The 19,124-nt window shown below is 43.4% G+C and overlaps 1 long non-coding RNA gene across 2 annotated transcripts in view; it reads left to right on the forward strand.

The window, feature by feature from the left end:
* Nucleotides 1–18,476, forward strand: part of LOC114593773 (uncharacterized) — a 31,156-nt gene extending 12,680 nt beyond the window's left edge. The window contains exons 2-4 of one of the 2 annotated variants that reach the window (XR_013392357.1): nt 5,943–6,025; nt 8,050–8,265; nt 18,133–18,476. This is a non-coding gene — a long non-coding RNA (uncharacterized LOC114593773). Of the gene's footprint in view, nt 1–5,942; nt 6,026–8,049; nt 8,266–9,489; nt 9,868–18,132 lie in introns of those variants that run through there. The other variant, XR_013392358.1, reaches the window with a different exon arrangement.
* The last annotated feature ends 648 nt before the right edge of the window (nt 18,477–19,124 follow it).

Below are 19,124 nucleotides of genomic sequence, written 5' to 3' on the forward strand. Positions count from 1 at the left end.
GGAAGGGACCCTGAGGATCATCTAGTCCAACCCCCTGCCGTGCAGTTGTCCCATTAGGGGGATCGAACCTTCAACCTTGACATGCTATGCTTCAGGAAGCCATGCCTTCCTGGGAAGGACTAGCTCAGCAGCAGACCATCTCCCTTGCTTGGAAAAACCCTATGCTCAATCTCCAACATCTCCAGGTCGGGCTGGGATTGAACCATGCCTGAAAATCTGGAGAAGTGCCTCTCTCAGTCAGTGTAGTCAGTACTGAGCTAGATGAGCTTCCTTTGCCTTCAAAAAGCAGGCAATGCACGTGAGATGCATGATGGACGTGGATTCAACCAGCATCAATTTGTAGCAGAGAATCCAAACTCTCTTAACAACCAAGTCCGAAACCAAGTGATTATTTATGTTTGCGGTAGATGAAGACACACTGGTCTGTCTTCACGGAGGTGGTGCAGCGAACTGTGATAAGCAAACAAGGCCCGAGGCTGCGCGAGGAGAGGGCTAACCTTTTTCTTTGTCTCCGTGCTAATGCATCTTGAGTCTAGAATTAACAGATTAATAAGAATGTTATTCACACGGACATGTATAAGCAGCTTGGGAACTCTGTCAGATCCAACTCCTTTCCTGATCCTGGAGACTGTTCCATTTAATAACTCTCAAACATCCTTCTCTGTTAAGTCAATGTCTAGCATTTTAAAAAGATCTGCATGGGAGGTACTGCAGGGGTCGGCCATCAGGGAGACGAAGAATGCCGAAAGAAAATGGATGGAAAATGTACCCTAACTCAAAAAACAATGCAATAAATTAAGCAAAATTGGGGGAGGAGAAGCTTATATATATATTGCCTATGAATACTACCTTGTTTCTCTTTCTTTCAGCCTCTATTTGGGTTCTTTATGATCAAACCGCTATCCCAGCTCTTGCTCTGCAATGTGCTTGGACCAGTTGACTAACGTTGAGTATGACTGATGGCGGCTTTCAACAACAATAGGAGAATTACTCACCCTAATCCCTGGAAACTTGCAACGCTCTATGAAAGAGCCGCCTTGCTGTTTATCAAAGGAGCCTGTAAAGTTTGACCCGAGTGTTTTTATATATTGACAAAGGCTACGAAAACTGGTGATGACACGGAAGATCCTGGTTTCTTCTCAAGGATGTGGGTGAGGACACAGGAACCTCATTCTCTCTTCCCACAGTTAATAGGAGACCAACCATTGGGATGCCACGCTCCTGTTTCAAATCCACACTGTGTTCACCTCTTGTGATGTCTGAAGATCTCATACAATGCCATCTGCAACATATTTCATGGGCAGTTGGCATAATGGAGACTCCTGCTTTTCAGGAATTGGGTTATGGTAGAAATTTTCATCCTGAGGGCCACATTTCTTTCTGATCAGCCTTTCAGGGGCCACTTTGCATTGGTGGGTACAGCCAGAGGTAAAAGTTGGGGCACAGCAACAAAGGTCATTTGGTTGGTTCATGTTTAAAATATAGCTGCTGAAAGAAGCTAAACTCCCAGAATATTGTACGGGACTTAAACAAACAGTCTCTGATGCCCTCAGTTGGCTAATTCACTAATTCCAAATACGGCAGTGGCAATTATTATTTTTTAGCTATGTAAAGGTAGCATTATTAACACTCGAAAGAAAATTCAGCCAACATTGTACAATAGGATTATTTTTTTTAAGCCCCTTAAGAAACTATGGTTGAGAAGGTTTTTTCTTGCCACACACACCAAGACTGCATGAAAGAATCTCCTGCTGTAGACCCAATATCTTTACTCGCCCTTCATCACGATTTTCTTGGCACCAAAGCCAGGAATGAGTATTGCAGACAACTTTTATGTGGTCCGCACAAAAATTTACAGAATTGTTTTGAATGTTTAACTATGCAGGGTAAATCTATGTACTAGTATGCAACTGTTGTCTCTGATATGTAATCTCTCCCTCTCTCCTCTCCTCTTTTAATAAGGAAAACAGCTATACAGTATAATTCATTATATTTAAGACAGAGACCAGCTTCAGATGTCACATTAAACCAGAATTTATTTTAAATTATAGTGTAATGTGTGAGAGCAGTGTCCTGATTCGCTCCTTCCCTGCTCCAGCTTGTGCTATACCAGAAAGTAAGGTGGATGAAGAGGAAAAACAGAGGCTGGCTTAGCATGGCGCATGATGCAGCATTTGTGATTTGTTTCTTTCAAGCAAACCACAGTTGGGGAAGCCAAGGCTGCTTTAGAGTAAACTGTGGTTTAACGTGACACGCAGACCATCTCTTCTGTCCCTTGCTGTGTTTTTAAAGCAAAGTTCTTTTGAGTTTTCTATCCGGTTGTGCTTTAAACTTCAAAGAATTTGCAAGCGCAGGATCACATGGGACCGGCCAGTTCTGTGTGACTCAGCAGTTGTCATCTTAATGTTCAGGCAGTAGAATTACATCATGGGAAGTAAACTTTTCTGAGTAATCTACTATGCAAGATCCATCTGTCGACCACACCTGTGTGCATGTGTCTTTCCTTTCATGAATGCCAGAGCATTTCCTCCCAACCTCTCACTGACTTTGTAAAAGCAAAGAAAAAGAAGTTGGGGTGGAGAGAGAAACGTCTGTGCTTATTAGCCCTTACTTGTGCAGCAGTAAGCAGTTGTCATAATCTGCAGCTGCCTGTATGTTACATTTGCATTTTTGCAATTGTTGCATAGTATTTGGGCTCGGTTCAAAAGTGCCGGTGCTCACCTTTTAAAATCCCGAGTGCCTTAAGACCCAGGCACCTGCTTGACTCTTGGGAGAGATCTAGCATTGTGGACCACATTCACATGGTTTTGCGCATGTGGCTATTGCATGTGCCGCTACTAATCCAGCGGGTGATGGATAAGCAGAAATGTGCTTTCACAAGCTAATAATCACTATCTCTTGATCAGGGTCTGCTTGATCTGTAGATGGTGTACTACGAAATCATGTACGGCATTTCCCTTTTCCTTGATCACTCTGAATGCAAACTTTTTTTGCAACTTGATAAAAAGGCCATAGCTGTCAACTTTTCCCTTTTCTTTCGAGGAATTCTATTCGGAATAAGGGAATTTCCCTTAAAAAAAAGGGAAACGTTGACAGCTATGAAAAAGGCACTGGTTCATTAGCTATTAGAAGGTCATTCAAACTATTTGTTCTTTAAACTATTTGGCAGCTTTATTTTTTTAACCCTCAGCGTGTTCTTTAGCAAAGACAATGTTTATAAGACTCACACCGAATATCTCGGGTTACAGATCAAGCGCGAGCTTTAAATATGTTTTTGAGTGCAAATGAATAAAAAGGGGATGCAGTACGTATTAGCAAGTGCCCCATATATTGGAATCTGTTGCGTTTTCCGAGGACCATGTAGGAGTCGTGTTAACCAGCGCTTAAAACATGTTGGTGTCATAAAACATATCGCTCACCCAACGGCCAGAACCCAGTTCACAGATGTTGGAACGGTTTGAGTCTATTTTGGGGACTGAATAGGGTGAAAAGGCTGGGTTTGTTCAAGAGTAGAATACCTATAGAGGCCTTTTCTGCAAGCAATACCATGACTTCATTACCATGTCAATTCTGGGAAAGGCCTCTGATTTAACACAGCAGTTGGCTGAATCCATATGGAGCTGATGAACCTCTGAATGAATAGTGAATGGAAAAACTGCTGGAATCTGCTTTCAGCTTTTTGTTCCCAGGATGACCAATGTAAAAGAGCTAAGGCCTATACAGCACAGATGGTATAAAGGAGTAAGAATCCTGCACGTTTTAAATTTGGTCTTTTATCCTGCATTGTTCGGGCGTCTGTAACTGAAGTATAAATACCAAGATTCCCATGTCTCTCTGCCCCCGCCCCCCCCACCAAAAAATAATAATTCTGGGTTGGTGCAGGCTACCATTCAAGCCCAACATGTTGTAAAATCTGCATACGTATTGTAGCAAGTTACCATTTGGTAATTGGTCATCTGGGCTGATTGTCTGCTTGACTAGTATTATGAATGAAAGCCAACTTGTGGGAAAAGAGGGGTTCAGAGCCAGACCATCCAAGTGCCCCTATTTTCCAGGGACAGTCCTAGATTTTCAGACGGCGTCCTGGTTTCTGATTTGATCCCAGAATGTCCCACTTTCCTCAGGACGTCCCTGTTTTCATTGGAGAAATGGTAGAACATCCATATTTTCATCAGAGAAATGTTGGATGGTATGGCGAGCCAGTGTGGTGTAGTGGTTAAGAGCGGTGGACTCGTAATCTGGTGAACCGGGTTCGCTTCCCCACTCCTCCACCTGCAGCTGCTGGGTGACCTTGGGCTAGTCACACTTCTCCGAAGTCTCTCAGCCCCACTCACCTCACAGAGTGTTTGTTGTGGGAGAGGAAGGGAAAGGAGAATGTTAGCCGCTTTGAGACTCCTTCGGGTAGTGATAAAGCAGGATATCAAATCCAAACTCCTCCTCCTCTTCTTATACAACCCCACAAGCCAAGGAGATAAGTAACTATCCAGTGGTACCTCGGGTTACATACGCTTCAGCTTACATACGCTTCAGCTTACAGACTCTGCTAACCCAGAAATAGTACCTCGGGTTAAGAACTTTGCTTCAGGATGAGAACAGAAATCGTGCGGCGGCAGTGGGAGGCCCCATTAGCTAAAGTGGTGCTTCAGGTTAAGAACAGTTTCAGGTTAAGAACGGACCTCCGGAACGAATTAAGTACTTAACCTGAGGTACCAATGTCTAACATTTAGAAGACATCTGAATGCAGCCCTGTATAGAGAAGTTTTTTTAATGTTTAATGTTTTATTATGTTTTTATAAGCCATCCAGAGTGATTGGGGCAACCCAGTCAGATGGGCGGGGTATACTACTACTACTACTACTACTACTACTACTAAATAATAATAATAGATGTCCCTATTTTCATTGGATAAATGTTGAAGGGTATGGAAACCACCAGCAGCCTATACACAGCAAAAGTGGTGGTGGTGGTGTTTTAAAATGCACTTTGACCAACAGCAGACCAAGCAAGAATGGAAATGTGACAGTAAAAAAGCCGGGGAAGGGAGTTCTGGAATTCCTTCCGTTCACACTATGTGGTGGGAATATGCAGATGTTCCCATTGACACAGCCATGTACGTCCAGTAGGGTTACATGCCTTAAGAGTTCGACACATTGCTGCAAGTGCCAATACAGTAAATCAAAAGACTCTGTGGCATTATCTGGTTTCCTTTTTGGCTTGAGAAGTTAGAACAGATGTCACCAGAGAGGACAAAATGGATTTTACCCACGGAGAGGAGCTTTATTGCCGCTCTTTAGTAGGAAGTTCCTTGAAATGCTAATGGACACAGTTTGTGTTGCTGGGTTTGCATATAGAGGGTGGGAAACGGCTCTGATCCCTAAGAGGCGGAGGGGGGGGAGGCAGGGGGAAGAGAAGAGAAAACCCTTTTGTTATTAATCATGGATATCTGCTGCTTCAACAGCAAAGCACGTTTAGTGGTGCAGAGACAGATCTCTCTCTAGCAATCTCCTGCAAACACACATACGCACAAACTGCTGAACATTTTTTGATAAGATACGACGTACATGTATCATAGCTCTGTTGAATCTGCAAATATGTTTTACCCCCTTCTTATTGCACAGAGGACACACACAGTGAAACAGCTCAGTGGGTTGCCCCCCCCCCCCGTCTCTCCTACTCAATATTCCAATTCTTTGCAGTCTTGTTTCTTTCAGCAATCTGATAATTCAAGACTGGCTAAGCATCCTTTGCAGGCCAGGCTGTTCCGTATTTAAAGTCCTGGCAGATTGAGGAGGAGTCTGTTTGATTCCACGAAAAGAACCCACCAGAGACACCGCACTCGCTTAATATCAGTGATGCTGAGCTCCTGTTCAGCGCCTGTGTGCTCTCAGACATCAAAGCACAATGCTGACTGGCTTGAAAAACCACTCTCTGTTTTCTTACAGACTTCCCAGAGAACAAGTTTGGTTCCATTGTTCAGTGTCTGAAATGAAGGACCGTGCATATTATTCCTCAGATTGTACAACAGGTAAATTTCAGTCGAAAATGTTTGCTGTGACAGAAATATTTCTAAAGTTACAGGGAAGATACTGGGGAAAGTGAAATTAAGTACAATAAATTTCCCGCAAAAGTATTGTTACATGCCACCCCAATATCGACAGCAGTGCAAGATTCCAGGGATACCAGGCACGCCTACCCGGGTTTATGTTTCTTTTTGGAAAGTGAGGCACAGCAGAGACTGATGTCTTAATAACATATGGTTTATTTACACATATATCATTACTGTGTGCTGATGGGTCATTACCTCCAGGCAACCACCTACAAGGAAATTAATCTGTCTTGATCAGTTCTTAAGCCATGCTGATTCCCTAAGATTTAGAAGTGCCTAATACACAGTTTGGGACGCGGGTGGTGCTGTGGGTTAAACCACAGAGCCTAGGACATGCCAATCAGAAGGTTGGCAGTTCAAATCCCCGCAACGGGGTGAGCTCCCGTTGCTCGGTCCCTGCTCCTGCCAACCTAGCAGTTCGAAAGCACGTCAAAGTGCAAGTAGATAAATAGGTACCGCTCCAGCGGGAAGGTAAATGGCATTTCCATGTGCTGCTCTGGTTCGCCAGAAGCGGCTTAGTCATGCCGGCCACATGACCCGGAAGCTGTACGCCGGCTCCCTCGGCCAATAAAGTGAGATGAGCGCTGCAAGTCCAGAGTCGGTCACGACTGGTCAGGGGTCCCTTTACCTTTAATACACAGTTTGGTAAGTTAGCTTTTCACACGTGCTAATTCTGGAGGGTTAAAAAGGCTTAACACACAGCCCAAATACACACAGGTCTAGCTATCATCTCACAGAGGAGACTAGCCTCTCCCAATTAGCTTTTGACACCCAAGCCTTAATTGAATTCTAGCACCTATTGGTCCTAGGGATTTAGGAATAGTCTAGCATCCACAAACACATCACAGTATTTTAAAGGTGCACATGCTAAGCCTTCTTTAAGCACTGACTGTAGGCACACTGAACACACCTGAAGGAGCAGGATTGTGGCAGCAACCCTTGTTCTTGACCCCATGTCCACTTGGCTGTTGGAACTGACCCTCCACAAACATACTGACTTTATGCACATGGCCACTGTCTGCCTGTGAACCTATCCAAAAGCCACTGCCATCCCTAGGATTGCTAGTAGAACAAGAAACTACCTGTGGCTATAATGCTGGATTTCATTTTATTTTTTACCTTCATGAAGTTCAGTAAATGATGGGCTGATATTGCAGCACCCATCCAAATAGTTTCTGGGACAAATTGCCTATTCTGTTGTTTGGGGTTCTGCTTTCACAGTGCCTAGATTAGCAGGCCATTCTCTCCAACATCAGTGTCACACACAATAACTTCCAGCCATCTCAAGAGGTCCCAGGGGATCCTCAGGCACTATGCTGATGTAGAAAATCCCATTGAACAATCTCAAGGTTCATGCCTGCCCAAGTCTCCACCACTGTACCACCACTGGTCATTGATCAGTGATAGCAGCTAATAACTTCATGGGCTCTCGTCTTCAGCAAGCATGCTGAGGGCTTAGCAAGAGCCCAGCGCTATAACATTTGTTATCTAAGAATGCTAAATGTGCCCACAGCATGACCTTCATGAAAAGTATTTCCATTGGATCCTTCTCTTTCACACAGTTGCACCAAGTCACAGCGGTTTGCTAGACTAGTCTAGTAAATTTCAGAATGGAGGGAAGCCAGAGAATGAGGAAAACATTAATGCAGAGGCTAGATACTTTTTCCTTTCCTTTGATGGGGTCCCTACTTCAGGCTATCTGTTTAAATGGCAACACCGCTCTGCAAGATTGTCTCCATTTCTAATTAAAATCAAAAGGTTTCATTTCAGCTTTTGTTAAAGCTCCATTTGTCTTTCGAGTTGAATTTCTTCTATAAACATCTATTCGGTGATTGTGAGCTGATCCTATTATGCTTCGTACTGCTGCTTTTTGGTGGGTGTATATTTGTGTGTATGTATGTATGTATACATATATGTGTGTGTGTGTATTTGGATCAACACAGCTGCCTGCATCTTTTGGACTCTCTTTGGGAACGTGGCTATGGGGGCGTCACGATGAGCTTCTGCACTTCAGAACTTACCGCTCCATCACTGTATTTAAAACCCCAGTTCAAGAAGCTTGATAGCACATGTGGTTACATTTTCTAAGAAGATGTTGCGGAGGTGTTTCAACAGAAGAGAGAGAGAATGGCTCCTTGCACATTCTTTATTAGGAAGTGGTAAGTATATTTGTCTCAGTGCAAACCAATACCTATTTCTGGAAACATTGGTTTAATACTTTTTCCTCTAGCAGAGAGGATGTTTCATTCTATAGACGGTTCTCAGACGCACTGACACTGTTTTCTTAAAAAGTCAGAAAGTTAGGTGTGTGTCCCCCTCCCCTGGAACAACTTTTGTCTTTTCTCTGGAGACAGAAACGAGCAAACGACAAGACTTTTAACTTTGCGACCCAGCGAAAAATCAATTTGGGGCACATTTCCCTACGGCTCATCAAATATGGTGCAGTAGGGCCTCTGAGAACTTTGAGAGACTTTTGCCAATGCCCATTTAAACAACGGATTCCTTTCTAACATTTCTGAAGGGGTCCATGCACCAAATTTACAAATGCTAGGGTGTCCAGAGAAAGGTGGTTTGTGGTGGTCTTACAGCTATAGGACACATTTGTTAACCACTCCAACCAAACCTTTGTGACAGGTCAAAGCATGCATTTAAAAATGATGTTGCCAACTTTTTTATTATTATTTACTTACTCTGCTCCTGCGCCCTCATAAACTACCAGATCACATAGAAACAAAACAAGCCTCTTTAACTCATTCCACAGCTTCTTAACAAATAGTTGTTTAATTCATTTGGTCAATGTGAAATTCATTAACAGTTGAATTAACACCCCTTCCCAAACTCTGAGGTTTTCTGGGTCTCTGTTGGTGGGTCCCCTCCCCTCCCCCCAGTTCAGCTGCATGGCACCTGAAGCTGTACATTCAGTATAGCGGGCCCAAGCCTGTGGAACTCCCACCCACCTGAGATTAAACAGGCACCCTCCTTGCTGAACCTCTGGTGCATGACAAAGACTTTATTTCAACAGGCATGTTAAGGTAGTTCAGTTTTGTTGGCATGATGAATTTTAATTGTTCATATTCTCTGTATTAAACATTTATAAAAAGCTTTTTTGGGTGGGAGAGAGGAGTCCTTTAAATTGGACTGAAGAGGACACACACGGGAAGGGAACAGTCAGAGAGAGAAGGGGGGTCCTAGCATGAAATGCAGGATAGAAAGGGTCTCCCAGCGAGAAGATGTAGGGTCCCAGGTGGGAGATGGGAGGGTCTCTGTGTGTGGTTAAATGATAGGATATATATGATAAAAATATGATAAAGGGCCTTACAATTTTTTCTCCTTTTTTCTCTCTTTCTCTTTCTCCTCTTGCTTTTTCTATTCTTGTTCTGTAGACTAGTCTGATTCTTACTGGATTTTATGTCAAAAATTCTCAGTCAACATCTTTCTTATAAAAAACGATTTTAGACACACTGCTTAGAAATTCTGAATATTAAGGTTTATACAAATACAGTGTGGTACCTCGGTTTTCGAACGCAACCCGTTCTGGAAGACCGTTTGAGTTCTGAAACATTCGAAAACCAAAAACTCAATATGGAAGCCTCAGTATGGAAAACTCAATGCAGAAGCCGCATGACATGTTCGACTTCCGAGGCGTGTTCGAAAACCAAAGCATTTACTTCCGGGTTTACGGTGTTCGAAAACCGAAATGTTCGTCAACGGATACCACTGTATCTGAAATAATAAACCTGAGGCCCTGCTTCAGTTGACCATTCATGGTTTCCTCAGAGAGTTATCTTTTAAAGTATGGCTTTGTTTGTGTTATCAAGGCAAAGTCTGGGTGAATAACTTTGAATTCGTATTAAAATTATTTCCCCCGCAGACTTTAAAACTTGTATTGTTCTCTTCCACTTCTCCCCCCACCCTTCAAACTTCTGCTGTTAGGTAGCACCCTATAAAAGTTGCTAAAACTCCAACACCTAAAATGGCCTCATAAACCCTGCGGACATTGAGCTCCTAGAGAACAGATTGGATGGGTAAGAATTAGTGTGTGTGTTCTCGCAGAACCTGAGAAAATAGCACCTTCACTTAGTTAAAAAAAAAATCTGTTTGTGCCACTCTAATAATCACTTCATAACTGGTGGGATAGCAGAACATATGTCTCTGGAGTGGCAGAACAGAGGAGGCTCCTGTACCTCTGTTCCCTGAGAGAGGGAGAAATACCTTTTGCAGCGTTTCTCTTGCAAATTCTGTGCCAAAGGGCTCCTCTTCAGAAACTTCAACTGAAATGTAAATTGCTCATGAAAACTAAACGAAATGTTTGTTGTCGTTTTTAAGGGTGAGGTGACGTGTATATTGAAATGCTATTTGACATATGTCCCAACCATCCTTATTTACCAAGAGCAGTCATTATCCCTGGTGCGTTCCACCGCTAAAGTGCTGGTGAGGTATTTTGGGAGGGTTTTCATTTTGCTTTTTTGGAGAGCTACTGAGGTTTCTTCCTTTAATGTTGTAAGCAAGCATGCATATGTGCCAGAGATCATCAGGTTTTCAGTTATGTCTCCTGAGTCTCGCATACCCTCTAACATTTCTCTGATGGAAATAAGGACACCCTATTCAATTATTATTATTGCTATTATTGTTATTACAACTACTACTGTTACTATTATTACAATATTTATAACCCACACATCTGACTGGGTTGCCCCTGCCGCTCTGGGCTGCTTCCAACATATATTAAACTTAATAAAACATTAAACATTAAAAAAAACCTTCCCTATACAGGGCTGCCTTCAGTTGCCTTTTAAAGGTTGTAAAGTTACTTATCTCCTTGATTTGGGGTGTGTGTGTCACACAACACAATGCCCTCCAACATTTCTCTGATGAAAATACGGACTTCCCAGTAGTGATGTATGGAAGTGAGAGCTGGACCATAAAGAAGGCTGATTGCCAAAGAATTGATGCTTTTGAATTATGGTGCTGGAGGAGACTCCTGGACTGCAAGAAGATCAAACCTATCCATTCTTAAGGAAATCAGCCCTGAATGCTCACTGGAAGGACAGATCCTGAAGCTGAGGCTCCAATACTTTGGCCACCTCATGAGAAGAGAAGACTTCCTGGAAAAGACCCTGATGTTGGGAAAGATGGAGGGCACAAGGAGAAGGGGACAACAGAGGACGAGATGGTTGGATAGTGTCTTCGAAGCTACCAGCATGAGTCTGACCAAATTGCGGGACGCAGTGGAAGACAGGAGTGCCTGGCGTGCTCTAGTCCATGGGGTCACGAAGAGTCGGACAAAACAACGACTAAACAACAACAGAGGAAAAGCAGGACATTATGGGATGAAATCAGAAACTGGGACAGCTTCTGTAACTCTGAGACCGTCACTGGCAAATAGGGACACTTGGAAGGTCTGGTCTTGACAGCTCATGGAACAATATATCTGAGAAGATGGAATGACTGTTAACTCATGTATTGGGCTAAAGCCGCTGTCTTGGACTTTTTCCAGCATTGACAGTTGTGTGTGTACGTGGAGAAGGAGTGGTAATTCTTATAATTTTCAGAGGCAGATTACTTTTTTTAAAAAGTAATGACTGGCATCTTGAGGATGGCAGCATCATTTAGATGGTGCAAAAAACTCAAGTCCATGAGTGACACCAATTAATTCCACAATCATCCTCTTATGTGGAAGGGCCCTAACATGGCGACTTTCCTGGAAATGAGTAAAGGCTACTCGTAATAGAAAGACTGGCATTCTTGGGTGACACCAGACAAGGGCTCGGCTGACATTTTTCAAAAGCCATATAAATGGGAACTCTTCGAATGGTTCAAGGATTGTTTTGAAGTTGCTAGTAAATGCAGAGCTGAGCTGGAATGCAAGGACTGTCTGCAAGGCCATGGTGGGTAGCTTTTGCGGCGACAGCAAAAGTATCTTGCTTGTTTACTATTACAAAATTGCCTTGGTAAAAATGTTTAAAAGAACATTCCCATTCGCCACTGAAATAGTACATATGAAGGAGCTGAGAATAATTTAGAGCAGGGCGTAGCTGAGGAGAGGAAAGCTGTTCCAAGTAGAAACCGAGGGTGATTCAATGGCTTGTAAACAACCATAAAAACGTATGTGGACTGGCCTTGGGTGCCGCACTGCAGGAGGAACTGAAAACAGTTGATGTGGGTTGAAGGCAGGGCAATAATATACACCCACCCACATGTCACACTCAAGAGTACACCCATTAAAACTGATGAACCGAAGGCTCTCGATATTTAAAAACTTGTAAGATCTTGGGTTAAAGTCCAAAGGCGTTGTTGCAGGCTAATAAACAGATTGCAAACCAAACAGTAAGTGTTTAGGATTGCAGCCTTCAGACGACGTGACTTCCCATGTGAATATCTTTTACCCTGAAACCTATGTGCTCTTCCTTATATCATCAGACCAAAGGTCAATGCTTTCCAGCTCATGAGGCAAATTTGTTTTAAGGTAGACAGTTTCTACGACTTTGTAGCAGAACACAAGGCAGTATACTGAGGCTCACCGCGTGAAGTCGCCTTTTGATTTCCTAATCCCAGTGGATTAAGCATCCGTTTACAGCTGGGGGGGGGGGGGGGACAAGCAAGGGCTACTCAACAGTGAGCCTTCAATGCAGGGTTTATTTTCTCTTGCCCCTCTCTTATTGCACAAGCAGTTTGTCCCTCACCTGCCCCTGGACTTTCAGAAACCAAGAGAAATCAGGAACAGGCAGGCAGGGAAATAACGGAGAAGGAACGAAAGAAAAAGACAGGAATGTTGGGAAGATGAGTGAAAATCAGAGGGAACAAGGCGGGAGGGAACGAAATGCGTTGGAAAAAATGTGGGGGACAGCCCCCGCACACTATCATTTAGGGATGAGGTTGTCTCTCTTCCTTAACCTATAGTTGCTCTGGGTGATGCCCTAGACTTCTTGTGGAGGAAGGGCAGGGTATATATATCAAATAAATAAGAATAATAGTAGTTGTTGCCTGTAATAAGCAATTCATGTATCATTCACAACACGTCAGGAATAAGGCCCAGGGCACAAAATAATATCAATACATCTAGCTAGCCTTCCCTTTGTGCCTCTCTGAGGCTGGATCAGCCTACAACATTTTGTAAGTTAATTTAATGTTTCAGTGTGATGCGGCTAGAATTGTGCACTTTAAAGTCCCACTAATAAAAAAAGGAAGAGCTAAACCAGCCTGGATAGCTCAGCTGGTTAGAGCATGGTGCTGATAACGCCACGGTTGCAGGTTCGATCCCTGTAAGGGACGGCTGCATATTCCTGCATGGTGGGGTCTAGAATAGATCAGGCATCCCCAACCTTGGGCCCTCCAGATGTTTTGGACTACAATTCCCATCATCCCTGACTACTGGTCCTGTTAGCTAGGGATCATGGGAGTTGTAGGCCAAAACATCTGGAGGGCTGTCAATTGGGGATGCCTGGTCTAGATGGCATGGTCCCTTCCAACTCTACAATTCTATGTTCTATATGCTTGAATCTCTCCCATCGAAAGGGTCAGAGGTAGGACATAAGTCCCAGGTCCATTCCTTGGAATCTCCAGGTAAAGCTGGGGAATACCTTGGAGAGCTGCTGCCAGCCTGTGTTGGTACTACTGAGCTGGGCCAATGGACTAACTCAGCACAAGGCAGTGCCTTCTGATCCTTTCCAATGGGCCTCATGTACCATGCTGCTAACTCAAGCTGTATTGTGCCCCGTGTTATTAATTTAGGCTTCTGTGTATTTTCTCAAAATGTCACTTGCTTTTATGGTTGTTCACCTAATTGACGTTAATGCAAATAATGTGTAGGGACTTCTGTAAAATGTCTCCCAAGTAGCTGCAAAGAGAATAGCTCCACATATGGCTATGATTATATGAGTATTTAAATGTTTATGATGGTGGCTTGTAGATGTCAAATGAAATCATTATGCATAAGGTATTTTTAAAAGTTGATTTTTTTAAAAAAAGTATCATTTTCTGTTATAAAGTAATGTGTAGGGCTTCATATCTGGCCCCTTAAGACTATATTGGGAGGTCGGTGTGGGGAGGTGGGGAAATGCACAAATTTTCCTTTATCTACAATTTTAAATCTTTCATTTTCATATTCATTTATATGAAACCAGGTCCCTATTTTTCATGCTTTAGTCACTGGTGTTGCTGTTGTGACACTGGTGTCAAGGTTGCAGTAGGTAATAATAATAATAATAATAATAATAATAATAATAATAACAACAACAAAACAACAACAACAACAACAACAACAACAACAACAACAACAACAACAACATTTATTTGTACCCTACACATTTGTTTGGTATGATTATGAAAGCTCAGATGAACTGTTGGAACTTTCTCATTTGCAGGTTTAAGAACTGTGAGCACTGTCTAGGGTGTATCAGTTCAGAATTTTAAAAGTATATACCTTTTTAAAGGTTGGCATGCCTTTGACCCCCAACTTCAGGGTCCAGAGAAAGTGAAATGGAAAGGCTAAGGTAATGCATGGGTGCTTGGAGGTCAAACTTTCTCCTATCATCCCTGATTGGTCATTAGGGCTGCCATACGTCTGGAATGTCCCAGACATAGCCGGGATTTGCCCCCCATAAACAGCGTCTGGGCAGAAAAAGTTCAACAACTCTTGTGCCCAGATTTTCACTTTTTGAAATATGGTAACCCAAGTCATTCTGGCTTGTGTGGATGGCCTCAAACAACTTTTGTGGGTGCCAGGTTGTGGAAGACTGTTGAAGAATGTGTTTACTGCTTATGTGGCATGGAAGTTAAGTGGGTATCGAGACTGCTGATGCTACCTGGCAGTTTTGCGCAACTGCCTGGGCTCTGTCGCCCTGGTAGGGTCGACCGGCAATAGGTTCTCTAGGGCTCCTGCATTGGGTGGTTTCAAGCCATCATTTAAAATTTCCCACAATGCCCTGGAATGTTCATCATAGCATCGCCCCAGGGGATTGTGGGAAATTTACAATGGTAGGTTAGCCCAGGCCAGTTGCTAAGCCTGAAGTTTACCCAGGAAGCACTGACATAGGAGAGGGATAGGGAGGGCTAAGGGCCCCACATATCTAGAGCCCACCCATGTGGGTGCCCTAACTCTTCCCTTAAATGGAACGCCTGGGCGGGAAATCTCCTGCTAGAATCAGACCACCTTTAGGAAATTACCTTACTGGTTACACGCCATTGTCTTTTCCATTTTCAGATAAAATCCTTACCAAATCTGGCACAGTCTGAGCCTTTGCGAAACTTTCATGTTCCTTCAGATTATGTTGATAAAAGCTTGAGTGAAGAATACAGAAAGCAAAGCAAGGCATCTTACGTCCTTGGAACAAATCTGTCCCAAATATTTGCTTTTCACAATTGTCCCTTCAGAGATGTAAAGGTCAGTGGAGGGAAATTACTCAGAGACAAAGGTGATTGTGTGTCGACCTGTAGGATGGCGACCTGGCTTATTCCGCACCTCTTTCTGTGTCACACTTCCTCCTGACCTTGTGAAACTCACTGAAGATGAGTTTGCACATTCTGAAAAAGCACATTGAATACCCTCCACTCATAGTAGACAACTCCTAGGGCCTGGGGGGTCTTTGCCCTCTCCCCAATAAAATATTTGAGGGGACTGCTCCCCCCCAAATTTGATGGGCATTGACATTCAAGTGGTGTGCATGTGATAGATTATGCGGCGCTGGGCTCACCTGGTTTACCTGCCCCCCCATATTTTATTCAAGTTAGCACCCCTGTCCCCACTGCAGTCTCTTAAGAATGCAGATGGGAGACTGAGTAGTCCCCCATTTTTAAAAAATAATAATAAAAACCTCAGGGAAAGTTGGTGTTGTTGTTGCTAGAAATGTATGTATTGTTTAATGGCTTCTTATTAAAACAAAGAATAATAGTAAAATATACCATGGTTAGAATACACGATAAAACAATCTCATGTAAACTTCCCTAATTAAAACACTCAATGAAATAATTCCATTAAAGGGACCCGTGACCTTTAGGTCCAGTTGTGGCCGACTCTGGGGTTGCGGCGCTCATCTCGCTTTATTGGCCGAGGGAGCCGGCGTACAGCTTCTGGGTCACGTGACCAGCATGACTAAGCCGCTTCTGGCAAACCAGAGCAGCGCATGGAAACGCCGTTTACCTTTCCGCTGGAGCGGTACCTATTTATCTACTTGCACTTCGTGCTTTTGAACTGCTAGGTTGGCAGGAGCAGGGACCGAGCAATGGGAGCTCACCCCGTCGCGGTGATTCGAACCGCTGACCTTCTGATCGGCAAGTCCTAGGCTTTGTGGTTTAACCCATAGCGCCACTCACGTCCCCTAATCCCATTAAAACATATCAATTAAAAAGGAATCTCAGGTCAACAGATAAACTGCATAACAAGTGTGTCTTCCTCAAGAGCAAGTGTTATTTCATGGTACTCCTTATACTATTCAGGGTTTCAGCTCTGAGTTTGATGGACAAGGTTTGATAGGCAAAGCGATGGCTGGTGTTAACTCAGTCAGTGGGCCTGGTGGGTTTCCCTCGTGATGGTGGCAGTGCTTCATGCAGCACTCGGCAGCTGAGCCTAACCGCTGTTTTAATCTCCCACAATATCACTGAGAGGTGTGGCATCAGGGACATTGTGGAAAATTTAAATGGTGGCTTTATAATTCTTATGAGCCTTCCTGTTTTGGAATGTGGACAAAAAAGCTTATTGACTAACACTTTTGCATAAATACTTTTTTTAAAAGCTGCAAATACAGTGGTACCTCGGGTTAATAACATAATTCGTTCTGGAGGTCCGTTCTTAACCTGAAACTGTTCTTAACCTGAAGCACCACTTTAGCTAATGGGGCCTCCCGCTGCTGCTGTTCCGCCGGAGCACGATTTCTGTTCTCATCCTGAGGTAAAGTTCTTAACCCAAGGTACTATTTCTGGGTTAGTGGAGTCTAACCTGAAGCGTCTGTAACCCGAGGTACCACTGTATTTATTTTGTGTCTTCTTATATAGGGCTGGACCAGGGGTAGTCAACCTAAGCGCCGGGGGATGCAGCCCATTCGCCTTTTCAATCCGGCCCAAGGACGGTCTGGGAATCAGCATGTTTTTACATGAGTAGAATGTGTCCTTTTATTTAAAATGCATGTCTGGGTTATTTGTGGGGCATGGGAATTTGTTCATCCCCCCCCCAAATATATTCCGCCCCCCCACATGGTCTGAGGGACGGTGGACCGGCCCATAGCTGAGAAAGTTTGCTGACCCCTGAGTTGGACTCTGCTACCCTGTTTTGGTAGTGGCATCTTCAGTTTGCCACATTCATTCCACTGAAGCAAAAAACTTTGAAAATACTAGCAATCAGGCTCTCTGCACATCACAATACTGTGTGCATGGAATGTGTGTGGCATTGGGGTTATGCATGCTCTCCCTGCCTCTCAGATCAGTGCATTTTGATGAATTAAGAGTGCAATCCTATAGTTGTCTACTAGAAGCAATCCCCATTGAGCTTAATGAAATTTACTCTGCACCGTAAGACTCCCAAGCAGAGAAAGTACATGTGTAGGCTGTGTGTTTGGGGTCCCCAATTTAGGCTGCAGTCAGACCACCTTCAGCTGAACATGGGGAGGCTGCAGCCACTTAGAGGTTTATTCACAGCATATTAGCAGCATATTAGTTTTGTTAAATAAAACAAATAAGAAGGCTGGAATACTAAGTGAGGCTGTTGGTCCATCTATCTCCATATTGTCTGTATATACAGACTGGCTACAGCTCTCCAGGATTTCAGATAGGGGGTCTCATTCAGTCCAGATAGGGGTCTCACCTGACCCACAGACCTGTGATCTTTCTGTAGGGTTGGAAGCAGAGACTATGGATGTTGTTCTGCCCCATCCTTCCCACATAAATTGGAAAAAAGAGAGAGCCTCCGATGCATAAATGGAAGTGTGTGGCAACAGTGACATGGAAAGTCAGAATTCATTGTTTCATTTGTTCACTGAAATCATTGTTAAATACATTAAAATAACTAATCTTTGTTGTTCTTTTTTCTTTTCAAGAAACCCCATGACTTTGCTTTGAGGTAGAGCGAAATCAAATTGCTTGTTGGAAAATAAGAAAGTGTCAAAGGAGCATGGCCAATTGATGCTGATGTGAAGCAAGCCTGTCTTTTTTCTTCAGTTGCCTTTTCTTCTTCTGATATTTTGTTTAATGTTCTCTGTCAGCATCTTTCGGAGAGAGATGGATCAAATTGGCGGAGATTGTTTATCTGCAGAGGGCTAGCATAGGGTACCTCCATATATCCACAGATGGTCCAATACATTGTGGTGCTTGAGGAGGAAAATCAAGATGGCACCCCAGTAAGAAAATAAAAAAATATATCTTTTACTTGGGATGGTTTTAGGCTATTCTTGCTTTGCTTTGCTTGTTTTGCTTCTTCTTTTAAGGTAAATCTTTCTTATCCTAAAATCTAATTCACGTTGTTCATCTCCACACAAAAGAGACTAGAAATCAACAACTTCTCCATAGGCCTCATGCTAAATTCACTCCCCCCCTCTTACACACACACACACACACACAAACACACACGTAAATGAGGTGATAGAGTCCTGATACATTGAACAGCCTATTTTGTTATTGCTCATTCGATCCCTATCCTGCCTTTTAATTCAGAAGGACCCCCAAATCCTACAGGAAATGAAATACAATCATACTGAGGCAGCTTCTATGCCCCACAACATCTGACATCGCTCATAGAATTCCCTCACAGCAAATCCAGTTCTTAGTAGGCCATTTGACTGTTCCCATTACATTCTGCCCCGACTCGCAGCCCTGCTGGCAATTTGGTGTTTGGTTGTGTGGCTTTATGCTCTCTCTTGAGTGGGGTGTCATAAGTAAGGTTTGTTGTGCACCTGTGTTCCCCAACGCTGAGCATCACTGAGGTTTCCCTATCCCTGGTGTAGACCATGCCTCAGAAGATTGAAACCAAAGGTGTTTTTCAGAGCAAAGCTGCCAGTGATAAGTTACCAGAGGGCAGAAACAGCAGCTGTGG

This window comes from Podarcis muralis, chromosome 3, assembly GCF_964188315.1.
Source record: "Podarcis muralis chromosome 3, rPodMur119.hap1.1, whole genome shotgun sequence".
Classification (NCBI taxonomy): domain Eukaryota; kingdom Metazoa; phylum Chordata; class Lepidosauria; order Squamata; family Lacertidae; genus Podarcis; species Podarcis muralis.